Genomic DNA, 14,080 nt, shown 5'->3' on the forward strand with positions numbered 1-14,080 from the left:
GAAACAGGCCAAGCTCAGAACCAAATGATGAAAATGAAAAATCAGGGACTCCCAAGGGTCTCACATATGGCAGTTTTGAATCTATTTTTTCTTCACTATCATAATTGTTTTTCCTATTCATTTTCTTTGGTTGAATACACAACTGAAAAAATGAGGTAGTGGTGCTGATAGAAATGAATAAGTGCGTGGAAAGAGAGAAACATCTACAGGGATAAAATTAGGCAGGGAAGAAACAAGAGCAATCTCGGTATCTCTCTGCAAGGCCCCCCACGCGTTCCCTGGCCAGCACCGCTGATCAGGCTTGTCCTGTTAGGTAGCAGGTGCCTGCTTGCCTCGGACAGAAAGCAAGCCATGTAATGGGAAAGCCAGCTACATCTGGCACTGAGACGTCATGCATGCCCTGCTTCCCCTTTCTGTCTTCACTGAAGAGGGAGAAATGATCGAGTAGCTGAAAAGAGTCCAAAAGGAGGCTCTGTGCATTTTTCTTCATTCATGGGGATTTAAAGTCAAACTTCATCTTAACATTTTAAAGTAGGGTTATGTCCCCGTGATTGAATTTGTGTGTGTGTGTGTGTGTGTGTGTGTGTGTGTGTGTATGTGTGGAAAACCTGAGCTGCAACAGAAAATAATCAACCCGATAGAATATCATGCCCTGGAACATTCTTTTCCTTGTAGAGTACAGCCACTTTAGCACACCGGAGCTGCTTCTTTTCACACTAGTTAACAGATAGCATTAAGTGTGATTCAAGTCAGAGTTTGGAATCACGTCTGGTGCCTTTCATTAAGAACTGAAAACACTCTTAAGACTCTTGCTCCAAGAAGCTCTTCTGACATGTTAATAGTATTGCTTTAGCAATAGCAGAGAAAAAAAATCCATGAACTCAGACTCATAGAAGGTGAATCAAGAATTCATCCAAAATGGAGTGCCTCCTGGGTGATGGGGTGGTTTTCATTTGGGATGTCAGCGTGGCGCTCTGTGCTTGACATAAAAGTTCCCATTTAAAAACAAAACAAAACAAAAACAAAAAAACAAAAAAAAAAACACCTAAACAACTACTCATTTTTTTTTTTAATCAAGCAGAGTTATCTAAAGTGCTCTTTCTAGAAGACTATCAAGAAAGGAAGAGAGAGCCGTCATTATGACTAATCAGCTCCAGGAGTTGGGGTAACCATCCTTCGAGGACTCATATCTCTTGAGCACTCATATCTCTTTAGACGGGATGGGAAGATGTAACATACAGCTGGTGGTTGACTCTGCTCTGCTTTTCTCACTTACAAAGTTTGGTTCTTCTAAAGAGAAATACTTATATAAACATCTCAAAGGAAGACTCCAACTCCTCGCGTTGGGCACTTGTAGAAGAGTCAGCAATTTCTAATAAAGATATGTCCTACCTTTGCCGTTTATAAAGAATGTGTGGCGTTTCAGTTGAGCCTCGCAGCTTTCGTGGGAAGCAGAGATGACCATTTCTTAAGAGAGGTGACCCTGCTCCAGAAGCATATGTATGGCATCAACCTGAGTGTCTTATGCCACATTTTCAAGTATTGTGTAAAGATGTTAAATGAAGAAGTGTTTTTATTTTATTTTATTTCATCTATTTATTTATTAAAGATTTCTGCCTCCTCCCCACCACCGCCTCCCATTTCCCTCCCCCTCCCCCAATCAAGTCCCCCTCCCTCATCAGCCCACAGAGCAGTCAGGGTTCCCTGCCCTGTGGGAAGTCCAAGGACCTCCCGCCTCCTTCCAGGTTTAGTAAGATGAGCATCCAAACTGCCTAGGCTCCCACAAAGCCAGTATGTGCAGTAGGATCAAAACCCAGTGCCATTGTTCTTGACTTCTCAGCAGTCCTCATTGTCCGCTATGTTCAGCGAGTCTGGTTTTATCCCATGCTTTTTCAGACCCAGTCCAGCTGGCCTTGGTGAGTTCCTGATAGAACATCCCCATTGTCTCAGTGTGTGGGTGCACTCCTCACGGTCCTGAGTTCCTTGTTCGTGCTCTCTCTCCTTCTGCTCCTGATTTGGACCTTGGGATTTCAGTCCGGTGCTCCAAGGTGGGTCTCTGCCTCTGTCTCCTTTCATCGCCTGATGAAGGTTAATATCCAGGAGGATGCTTATATGTTTTTCTTTGGGTTCACCTTCTTATTTAGCTTCTCTAGGATCACGAATTATAGTCTCAATGTCCTTTATTTATGGCTAGAAACCAATTATGAGTGAGTACATCCCATGTTCCTCTTTTTGGGTCTGGCTTACCTCACTCAGGATAGTGTTTTCTATTTCCATCCATTTTCATGCAAAATTCAAGAAGTCATTGTTTTTTACTGCTGAGTAGTACTCTAATATGTATATATTCCATACTTTCTTCATCCATTATGAAGAAGTGGTTTTTTTTTTGTTTTGTTTTGTTTTTTGTTTTTTGTTTTTTGTTTTTTGTTTTTTTTTGGTTTTTCGAGACAGGGTTTCTCTGTGGTTTTGGAGCCTGTCCTGGATCTAGCTCTTGTAGACCAGGCTGGTCTCGTGAAGAAGTGTTTTGAACAAGAAGTTGGAGCATATATGTAAATGTTCCTTAGTAGAGGAGTAGTGCAGGCCCTGCTGGAGAACAATGCAGTCATTAAAAATCTCCTTTTAGATCTGCTAGAGATAAATTCATTGATTTAGAAATGTCTTTATCAACGAGGGAAATTATTCTCAATATATTTAAGGCCACAAACAATAGGAGACACTGGTGTTGGGGAATGGCTCAGCTATTAAGAGTGCTTGTTGAGCAAGCATGAGAACTGGAAGTCAGAACCGAGCACCCATGTGAAAGCCAGGTATGCTCCTAAGCATGTCGGCAACCCCAGCATTGATGTGGGGAGACAGGTAGACCACAGGGACTTGCTGGTTGCCAATCTAGCAAAAACAGAAAAACAACAACAACAAAAAAAAAAAACCAAAAAGCAAAAATATGTGGGGTTCGGGAAAAGAGTCTGCCTCAGAGGAGCAAAGCAGAGAGTAATGGAGAGAATTCTCAATACCCTCCTCTGGGTTCTATGTATGTATAGGTATGTGTACACAAACATATGTATGTCCATCCTCTCCTACACACACACACATACACACACACACACACATTGAAAGAAACAACAGGGAATGCAATGTGATATCTTTATAATAAGGAGATATCACATGGTCAAATGGTATGTATTGATCCCTACTGATCTTAAAGTCAGTAAATGTTGATACTATGTTACTCAGCATTTTCAAAGCAGATTACTTTTGTCAAGATAATTAGTGGGGAAAATGTAGATTTACATCTGGGCCTCATGGGTAAAGGGACTCCCCATGCATAGACATCAGCCAAGGCCCTGGCAGGGAACTGAATTGTCCAGATGGTGGAAATGAAATGTGTGAATTGAGACAAGGCGTATATCCTTGCTCCGTGGCACAGGACTGTAATGTCAGCTATTCAGGAGGCTGAAGGAGAAGGATGACAAGTTCAAAAATTTGCTACAGAGTGAGTTCAAGGCCATCCTGAGCAACTTAATGAGCTCTGGTAAGTGATTGATTCCTGAATACACTACACTCAGGCTCTGGATTCACTCTGGAGGACAGTGAAAAAACACGGGTGTCATGCTATGAGAAGGGACAGGGAGCCAAAAGAGGGGATAAGGCACCCAGATGCTAGACATAGTCCCCAGACTAAGGGGACAAACCTAGAAAACACAGTTCCAGCACTAGAGGGACTGTTGAGCACCCCAGATGGCTTCCCCGGGCAAAGAAGGGTCATAGCCATGGCCAGACACCAGTAAAGCAGGAAGAAATACCTTGACCTTTCCCCCTTATCTTCTCATTTCCTGCTGGTGCTTCCTGTCAGCCCGCACTCCTTTGGAAGCCAGCTGGCAAGGCAATGTGGGTGAACAGTCAAAGTCAGGGATAGAGAATGATAGGACATGGGTCAGATAGGAGGCTGAGCAGCCAACGAGGGGAGCAGAACACTGGGTCATTCCCCTGGAGAGAAAGGGGGTGTCTGTCCGTCAGGAAACTGAAACAAGAAGGAAGCGCCTGTCAGAGGGACCTGAGTTGAGTGATGAGGCTTTCCTGCTGCACTCTGAGCTCCTGAGCCTGGGGATCATAGCTCTCCTGGTCTTTGGCCTGAGCACACAACATCTTTGTGAAATTTTGTAGGAGGCAAAACTGTGCACCTTTGGACACCAATAACATTATCCCCACTGTTCATGAGGAAGAGGGGAAAAGAGAGCCAACCCCACCTCCTTTGCCATTTCTCACTGTTTCCTCTGTACCCCAAGTCCTCTGCCCCCTCAGTGTCCGCATTGCAGTAATAATGACAGCAGGTAATGACCTGGGGGTGGTAGCACTGCTCGCTTTCAGATCTGGGCGATTGACTCATTTGCAACCAAATGAAGTAACCCTGTGAAGAAGTTGGCACTGCCTACTCTCCAACAAAACTAAGGATAGAGATGATGGGGATGAGCTGCTTGGATTTGATGCTGAGTCTGCCACACCCAGCTGTGCCACTTTGTTTTCTCATCTGCAAAGTGGGGCCAATAACAATGTCCCCCCTCACAGAATCCTGGTGAGGGTTCTGTGGTTTTGATCTGAGCTTGGCAGGTGGCAATCATGAAGAAAGGTTAGTTATTCTTGTCCCCAATCCTACACGACACAACAGAGGTCCAGAGACATTAAAATATTTGCACCAATCTCAGAACCGATAAGCAGCTTTTGGGATTTTAATCGAAGAATGCAGACATTAACATGTTGTTAGCCACTATCTAGTAGTGCATGAAGAAATTCCCTCATTTCTATGTTCCTTTGAAGATGAGGGATCGAATCATGGCCTCAAATTGCTTAAGGTACAAAGCCAGTCCCTCACAAAACACCCTTCCCCCAGCCCAGGTGATGTGGCAATGTCATCTCTATTGCAAAGCTCACTTCCTTCAGTGCCTCCTTCCTGCCATTTCCAGCCAGAAGTGTTCATCCTGGGATCATACCTGCATATAGGAGCCAATGCATAGGATCTTCTCTGTCTTATGGAGAATGAAACTAGTAGAATGAAGACATATGTTATAGGACATTGGGGACACAGGCTAGCTGTGCTTACAAAATGTAAAGAGTCATGGGAGAAACATGGCTCAGCTCAGTTGCCTACTGTGAATGGGAGGAGACCATGGGGACAGGCTTCCTCCTTAAGGGTAGGTGGCAGGCACATCACGTTTATTAGCTAATCTGTGTAGCATCAGGAGCAGTCATCTAGGTGGGATAAGGAGAGAAGCCATCAGACCATGTAGAGACCAGTGAGAGAGAACAGGTGGGAACCCAAGAATACTCTAGAGCTTGAGCTGCAGCCCAATCCCTTGTACTCTTTATTCCATTTCTTGGAAACTAGCTTACCTACATCTCTGCTTGGCTTCCTTATAGCCAGAGGCTTGATAACTATAGTGTTTTTATCAGTCTTGCCTTTCATCTTTGAGTGAAATATGATCGGCTATCACAAACAACAGAACACGCGGATAGATATGTCGCCAGTGAGTCAAAGGCCCCAGAGTAATGTCCACAAGCTTGTTGAAAACACAACAATCGAATGCCCATTCAACAAATCTCCTTTTATTTTATTCCTTTTCATTCTCCCTATGTTTTCGGACCCAATATTCAATGCACATTGAAGCAATAAGAATGCAACCACCTTCCCTAATTGTGCAGGTGCCTAGCAATCGCTCAAAGGAGGTTGCCCAGTGTTTCTATGAAATCCCGCCAGAAACATCATGCATTGTACAAAGTGTGTGCTTTTAATTTGCACAGCTCTGGTTGGTGCTTCCACTTCTCACTTTTTTCATCTCCTACAGCTGCTTTTAGTAAAGGGCTCAGATTCTTACCTTGTGAGCAACAACAACAACAAAAAATTGGCAAGAGTAAAATGTTTCTGACATGCAATGAAAAAGATTAGTGCAAAATTAAGTGCACCATGACCTTGCATTGCACAGTGTGGCTTCACTGCAGCTTTAATTCTGTGCATGCAACACGTGCATTTTGTACTGCACATGATGTCACACACAATGTCATGCCCACCAATGCTATCTGAAGAGAGCTGCTTGTTGGTTTATTTTTCTTTACTTCTTTTAGTCTATGACTATCTGTACTCTGTCTCTTTAAAGACTTTACCCTTTTTTAAAGCATTAACTTTATTTTATGACTCTCTATATTCTTTTTCTTCTCTCTTCCAAGCCTACATAGATTTAGTCAACATTATGATTCATCTGGATTTGTCTTTATTGCATATCTGTAATTTTTTAGTGTCCAGGAACACTTTTTAAAATGGTAAGTAGGCATGAATAGGGGACGTTGAGCCTATTATGCGTGGTCCTAGAGAAGCTAATTAAGAAGGTGAACATTTAGGCGATGAAAGGAGACAGAGACAAAGACCCACATTGGAGCACCGGACTGAAATCTCAAGGTCCAAATCAAGAGCAGGAGACAGAGCACGAGCAAGGAACTCAGGACCGCGAGGGGTGCACCTACACACTGAGACAATGGGGATGTTCTATCAGGAACTCACCAAGGCCAGCTGGCCTGGGTCTGAAAAAGCATGGGATAAAACCGGACTTGCTGAACATAATGGACAATGAGGACTACTGAGAACTCAAGAACAATGGCAATGGGTTTTTGATCCTACTGCTCGTACTGGCTTGGTGGGAGCCTAGGCAGTTTGGATGCTCACCTTACTAGACCTGGATGGAGGTGGGTGGTCCTTGGACTTCCCACAGGGCAGGGAACCCGGATTACTCTTAGGGATGATGAGGGAGGGGGACTTGATGGGGGAGGGGGAGGGAAATGGGAGGTGGTGGCGGGGAGAAGGCAGAAATCTTTAATAAATAAATAAACAATAAAAAATAAAAATAAAAAAAATAAAATGGTAAGCACTTCTTAAAACTTAAGCTGTGGCATTACTGTGGTATATAAGGTACTTCCTGCTTGCCTGCCCAGTCTAAAACTTAAGCTGCACCATTACTATGGTATATATGGTACTTTCTGCTTGCCCACCCAGTCCAGCATGGTGGAGCTGCTTGCACCTCTGAGCCACACATACCACCCCACTTCCAGGCCCACATTGCTACCAAGCAAACCACATCATGCTGATTACAAACCCCACCCAAATTCTCCGTTTCCCCAAAGAGTCAGAGTCATGATAGCAGCACAGCCCACAACCAGGAAACTGCAGTCTCAAAACTGCATAGTTGCTACCACTGAATCAGTAAGACCTCTCTTAAAGGAGCCACAGCATGCCACGCCAAGCAAATCCCATTTGGAAAAAAAAAGTGACTACACTTGTTTTTTAATGTCTAGATTTCCTTTTCAACCCTCAGGTTTTACATGGATTTAGTCCACCATGTTGGCGCCAATTTGTTGAAGGAGAGAACTTGTTGGTTCCCAGCCACCTTGCTAACTTAGACCCGAAATAATCACACACAAAAACTGTATTAATTAAATCACTGTTTGGCACATTAGTTCTAGCTTCTTATTAGTTAACATTTACATATTAATTTAACCCATTTCTATGAATCTGTGTATCACCACATGGCAGTGGCTTACGGGCAAAGTTTTGACATATCTGACTCTGGCGGTGGCTCCATGGTGTCTCTCTGACTCTGCCCTTCTTTTTCCGAGCATACAGCTTAGTTTTCCCAGCCTAGCTAAGTTCTGTCCTGCTATAGGCTCAAAGCAATTTCTTTATCAATTAACCAATAAAAGCAACACAGAGATAGAAGGACCTCCCAAACCACAGATTAGAGATATGCTATGAACTCTGCTTTATTCCTGTATATACAAAGTTTTCTGTTCTTCTAGAAGCATGATTGCTTAATTACAGAACACATAGACTTTTAATATGTTCCTATTCTCATTCCTTATGTAAAGATAAAATTAGTGTATCTTTAGAATGTATTGCACTAGAATGCATTGCATGCTTGATTTCAAGAGTAACCACCAAGTTGCTGACCAGGGTTTCACAGAAAGGTGTTAACTGAATTTTGACATGGGATTGTGACAAAATTTTCAAAAACTCCTGGAATTGTTCCAAATACAATTCTTCCATTTTGTAGCTAATGTATTTATGTAAAGTGGTGTTCTCAGTGTTGACAATTACAAAGTCGAAATGTTGATCGACTTTTAAAGTCATCAAAGAGACTCTATGTCCTTCAATTTCAAACGTTCAGCCAAGATTTAATTCTTTTGTAGAAAATAAATGATCAAAACCATCTCATTAGTATGCGAATTTGCTTGTGTCCTACCAGTAAATTTATATGCACAGCAATGAACTGTTATAAAATTTCATTATGCTTTTGTCAGTAATGTTTGGTTTGTGTACCTATCTTATGTACCTGGATACTTGGAGTCTTGTAAAACTTTCTCAAAGAAAAAGGAGTTTTGAGTAGAGAAGTTTTAAGAAACCCTGATTTAGGCAATGACAGCAGTTCACAGGCCTTGCCAGATAGTTCATAGATAGATCCGAGAGCCTAGCTTCATGAAAGAGGAAGAAATTTGGAAGAGGTTCTGGACTCAGTTTCCTTATCTGTCAAATGGGAAGGTTTTCCTAGCTGTAAATAATTTCTAAAACTTGTCTCAACTTAAAAGTGTATGCTTTTCTTACCAGCTGTGTCCCATAGACTGAACCATATACTGAACTATGCTCTGGATCTAAACTGGGAAAACTCTTTGAACAAAATATGGAGACATTGAGAACAGGGCAGCAGAGGCATGCATGTGGGTGGGTGCGGAATCTTTTGTAAGCTAGAAGGATGATTTCCTAGAGGAGAAAACAAAAGTGCCTTCTTGAGCACAAGTGTCTCTAGGGCATAGTGCACTGAGGGTCTCCTTTTTCCAGTGAGAACAAGCACCCTTTCCCATGTGGAGAAGCAGTTGTTGCCAGCATGGTCTGCTTGGTGAGGGAAAAGCTCTCACTACTGTGGAGGGTACTGCCTGTACAGCCCTTCCCAAGACCAGTGTGGTGAGCATGACAGTCATAATTACAATCCTTCCAAAGCCCACACAGTATCTACTGTATGTTAGGGCCAGTGTGAGTAGATACTGCCCGTTATAACATATGGACTTTTCAATTCACAGGAGAACACCATGTTTTTTATTTTAAATATGTATAAGTGGGGCAGTATCTTAGTCACAATTTGCTCAAAAGACAAAACCCAAAAAAGTTGTATGAATGCAGGGCTTCATTTTAGGAGATGCAAGCGCTACAGGGGGAAGAGTGAGAGACTCTAAAGGAGAAAAAGATGACCACGGTACTTTATTGAGCTGCTCGGTACAGAATTCAAACAGAACATCACATTGCTTGGCCAACTGAAGAAACATAAGAGTATTTCAGGATTGGCCTCCCCAAGTGGGAGAGTGGAACCTGTCCCGCCATCTGGATCCCAACTCTTGGCACGAATTGTCCTCATACATCCTGTGAAAACTTGTTGGGACATTTAAGTTGGGGGCACTGCTGACAGAGGCACTGCGGCAAGAAAGGCAAACCCATACCCAAGAGTGTCAGTAGGTTAGAATGAGTCACAGATTCCTCTGGACAGAGGGCACTCAAGATAAAAATGTCTACCACTGCTTGGCCATCTTAAGAGCTCTGTATTCTACAGAGGACTCCAGGTTAGGCTCTGCCAAGAAAGCCAGCCACTGAGCACAGCAGTTGCCAGGCTGGGCTTGGTGAGATGAGATGGCATTTGTGCCGATAGTGTCATGCTCGTGCCCTTTCTCCCTGCTGCATCTCCTCTCTGCCGTGTGCATCCTGAAACATCTGGGGAGACAGACTAGCTAGGAGGACATTCCGTCACCTGGTTGTTCAGTGCTGGACTTGCTCCAGGGACCTTGATTTGACACAAAGACCCATTGCGTGAGATGTGTCCTGTATCACAGGCCCATCTACCTCTACATGACTAGCTCTGTTTCTTTGAGATTCTCACCCATGTCACAAATGACAGCAAGTCATTTGCCACCACTAATGGCCCCAGGTATATCCTTAACTCAGGTCAAATCTCCCAAACAAATTGTTTACTAGAAGGAGCGGTCGTTACTGCTCTTATGGGTATCTCTGGATATCTATAGCCTGGCAGTAACCCCCACCCCCACCCCACTCATAGCTCCCTCATTTGCATCCTGCCAAAGTCACCTACCTATGAGCTGTGGTCAGTTATCTGCCTCGTTGGTTAGTTACAGGAAACTATAAGGCTTTGGGTATGAACTTAGCTAAGAAATGCAGGGATATGAGAAAGATAGGGCTTAGTTGTGCCCATTTGATTTTTCTAGACATTCCCACTGTTGAATGGGTTACTGTGCTGCCCATCTAATATTGTAGCTGTTATTGTAGATCTGATACTATCCATCTCTGGTGGGTAGCTCCAGATGTATGGTTAGTCAGCTTCCCATGGTAAGACAACCCACCTCTGTTAGGGCTCAGGAAGGAGTTGGTGTTCAAATGGCACTAAGTTTTCTTCCAAAGGCAGGCTAACCTCCAGCACCATAGGGTACATGGGAGACTCTCCTTACAGGGTGCTAAAGTGATTCCGTACACATGACACCTTTATTTGCAACAGAAGACATTGCTTGATCTACTAGTCATATCGATGGGTGACAGGCCCTTTGTACTATAGTTCATATTTGCTGCAGATCTCAGATACTCAAAGTTAGCAGACTTCACGGGCATCCAATAAATGGGTCAGCGAATCTTCCCAAAAGAAATACATGTTGTTCTGAATTTCTGAAGATGTTTTGTGGTTTTAATATAGTCCAATAATTTTGAAACTCCTTCCATCAAGAGAGTGTCTCATCTCCTAGAATCTGATTGTGCTTTTTATTACTTTTTCTGGTGACCCTTCAAGGTTCCAAGTTTGAGTTACTCTCGGGCATTTGAGGTTTACTACTTTAGGCTCTAGTAAGCTTTTCTCAAAGGGGGTTCTTCATTTGAGCCACAGAAGACAGAAAGTGGTCCAAATGACTATTTTCTCAGGCTTCCCAATATGTTACATCACTAAGACTATTTTAGATGCCCAGAAGAGAAACATGTTCATTCTATTAGAAGGGATGCCTTGAGGCATGTGGGCTAAATTGTTTCATGGACACCCAGTTTAGAAAAGCTGAATGCAAACAGAGTAGAGATAGGTTAATCTTCTGATGTTCTATTCTCCTTATGCTCAAACTCATTCTTTACAGAATCCTTCAGTACAATAAAATGGTAATATTTTACCATCATGTATTTTGGATGAATTTTCAATAGAAAACTGGGACAAGATCCACATCTTGTTCTTTATCTCAAATATATTGCACAAGCATGCCCCAAGGTCATGGGACTCCTAAGAGGGTCACTGTGGGGCTGAGTGGGGAATGTTTATGAGACTTTATTCTCACCTTCTGACATTTAAGTTGCCACTTCTGTTTACTGTGTTAAACATGATAATAATGATGTCCCAACAAATTCCATATGTTTCTGGAGTATTAAGACAATTAAGATTTCTGTAGTCTGTTTTGTGATATTGCACAAGAGGCTTCACATAGCCTTTGGCAAGACTATCAATGAGAACTGATACCCTCGCCACTAAAAGGAGACCTGCTTTTGATCCTGTTTATTGATGAGGGTTGAAAAGAACATCTTCACCAAATCGTTAGCAACACACTGAGCGCCAGAGGCTGTGTTGGTCTAGTTTTAGTAAAGATATCACATCCTGTTCAGCACCTGAGATTAGAACTACCACTTAGCTAAGTCTGTAGCCCACTGCCATCCTTCATGATATGATTATTTTTTGGAAGGACTATATGTGATTCTATAGGGCCATGCTGGGACACACCATCCCAATATACTTTGAGTCTAATGTTGACTCCAATTCTCTTTCAGAACACAATGTTGTCTCAGCTACATGATGGGGTCATGGTTGGGAAGTTTCAGAGATTCCAACTTACCTCTTACTTCTCTAGAGACTCTTCCCCAATAGGCCAGAGAGTCAGCAGAAAGGTTATGCTAGCCACTGTATCCAAATCTTTGTGGAATGGGGAAGTGGTCACAAGGTAAGTCTGTGGATTGTTGGGTTCATTCTCTCTCTCTCTCTCTCTCTCTCTCTCTCTCTCTCTCCCTCTTTTTACAGAGTTTCTCTGTGTATCCCTGTCTGTTATAGAACTCACTCTGTAGACAAGGCTGGCCTTAAACTCAGAGATCCACTTGTCTTTGCCTCTTGAGTCCTATGATTAAAGGTGTATGCCATCATCTACAGGCTAGCTCATATTTTATTTTCAATTCTACAAATGAAAATTGTTATGCTGTTTGGCTGTCTTACAGTTGAGAGTACTCTAGTCTTCTGGCCTCCATGACAGATGCCTAAACACTAAGGAATCATCTAGCCTTTTATTTCCCTGTCCCTTGCCTCCTATATCCTATTGATCCGAAGGGTCCTCCATGGCAGCATATCATGTCACCAACCCCAGTTTTCAGGGGATAATCAGCATTTGAATTCTAAAAAGCAGAAACTATGTCTTCTCTTCCAGTTTATTTCTTACTGCTTTATTCCAATATCCTGAGAAACTTCCCAGGGAGTACTGACAGATGGAGGACTGCCTGATATCACCAATAAATCCGTTTTGACATTTTGTCTCCCTTTGACCTTTCCTTGATACTTTGCCAAGGTCATTTTAGCAGCACTGTCTTACACGCCATAGTCCATCATTGTGTCCAGCCTCCCACAAGTCATCCAGGGTGTGCTAGGACTAGATCCAGATGATGTCGCCAACATGCTAAATCATGAGTCAGAGAAGAAAGCTGTGTACCAATTAATTATCTATCCATCTTTGCAGTCCATCCTTCTGTGCGTCTTTTCAGGGTGTGAATACTCAGCATGTGGATTTCTGATTTCTGAACCATTTGACAGGACTTGTAAGCCTTTTGGTGCCCAAGGAGTAGGCATTGTGCTTCCTGGATCACACTGTGCTGAGGTCTGATTCTAGGAATCAGAAAGGAAAAGAGAGAAAAAGCATGTTTCATGGAGTACAAGTGCCATCATGTAAAGTGTTAGCCTGGGAAGAGAGGATGCAGTGTTACCATGTAAGGAGTTTTTCTTTAGAATAGGGGTGGGGGTGGGGTGGGGATTTTCTGTTTGACTTTAGAGGGCCCCAAGATCTTGAGGATTCATCATTTTCAGGCATGTTTACTTACCCATGTTGGCTCTTTACAGAGTCTCAGGACTCTAGCCTTCCTAGTCAAGAGTTTCGATCTTGGTAAAGATGTGTTGAGATGGCTTTGGTGTCCTACCACCCTTCAGAATTAAGTCGTCCCACGGCTGTAGAAGCCACAGTTGCCTTACAACACCGTGAAGCAGACTTGATAAGCAGTTGTTCTGTTGACGTGAGCCTGCCTGACAAACATGCTGAGAGACAAGTGGGGGGAGAAGACAGACCACAGGCTGGGGAGCAACGGAAGCCTCGGGAAGTCAAAGCCATGAGGAGGTGGAGCAAGTGACAAAATCATAAATCAGTACTCTATGAAGTCTGCACATGACATGTATCATAATTTGAATAATCTTATAGTAACCTCCATTAACTGAAGTATTCTTGCATACCAAAAGAAACCCCTAGTCTCATTTGAATATTTTCAATTTTTGCTTAAGATATTACTGAAAGAATTTGCTTTAAGCACTATATTTCAAAGCTTATTTGAAGGAGAGTACTTCCTTCCGGGCTAACAGCGTGTCATCAGTTACTTAAAATCCGGGCAACAGCTTCTCCATGTGGCTGTCTAGTTCCAGACTTGCTCCAATTTGACTATTCCATGGTCTGATCAGATGCATTTGCATCCTACCTCTTTATACTGTGGTTTTTTTTTCACTCTAATGATTAAAACAAGATTTCAAAATTAGCCGCTTTGGTCAAGAAGTGTGCTTCCAAGATTGGGTCTTAGCTAAAATGGCTCCTACAGGGCAGGGACATGAATACTTCCTGAGACTTCCACAGTGTATCTCTCTACAGTGGCCTTGAGCGTCAGCTGTTAAGAAACCTGCTGCCTGAATCTTGGTGGCTGTTATTATGATTCCACACGATAATAGGC

The sequence above is a fragment of the Chionomys nivalis genome, chromosome 15 (assembly GCF_950005125.1).
Source record: "Chionomys nivalis chromosome 15, mChiNiv1.1, whole genome shotgun sequence".
NCBI lineage: Eukaryota > Metazoa > Chordata > Mammalia > Rodentia > Cricetidae > Chionomys > Chionomys nivalis.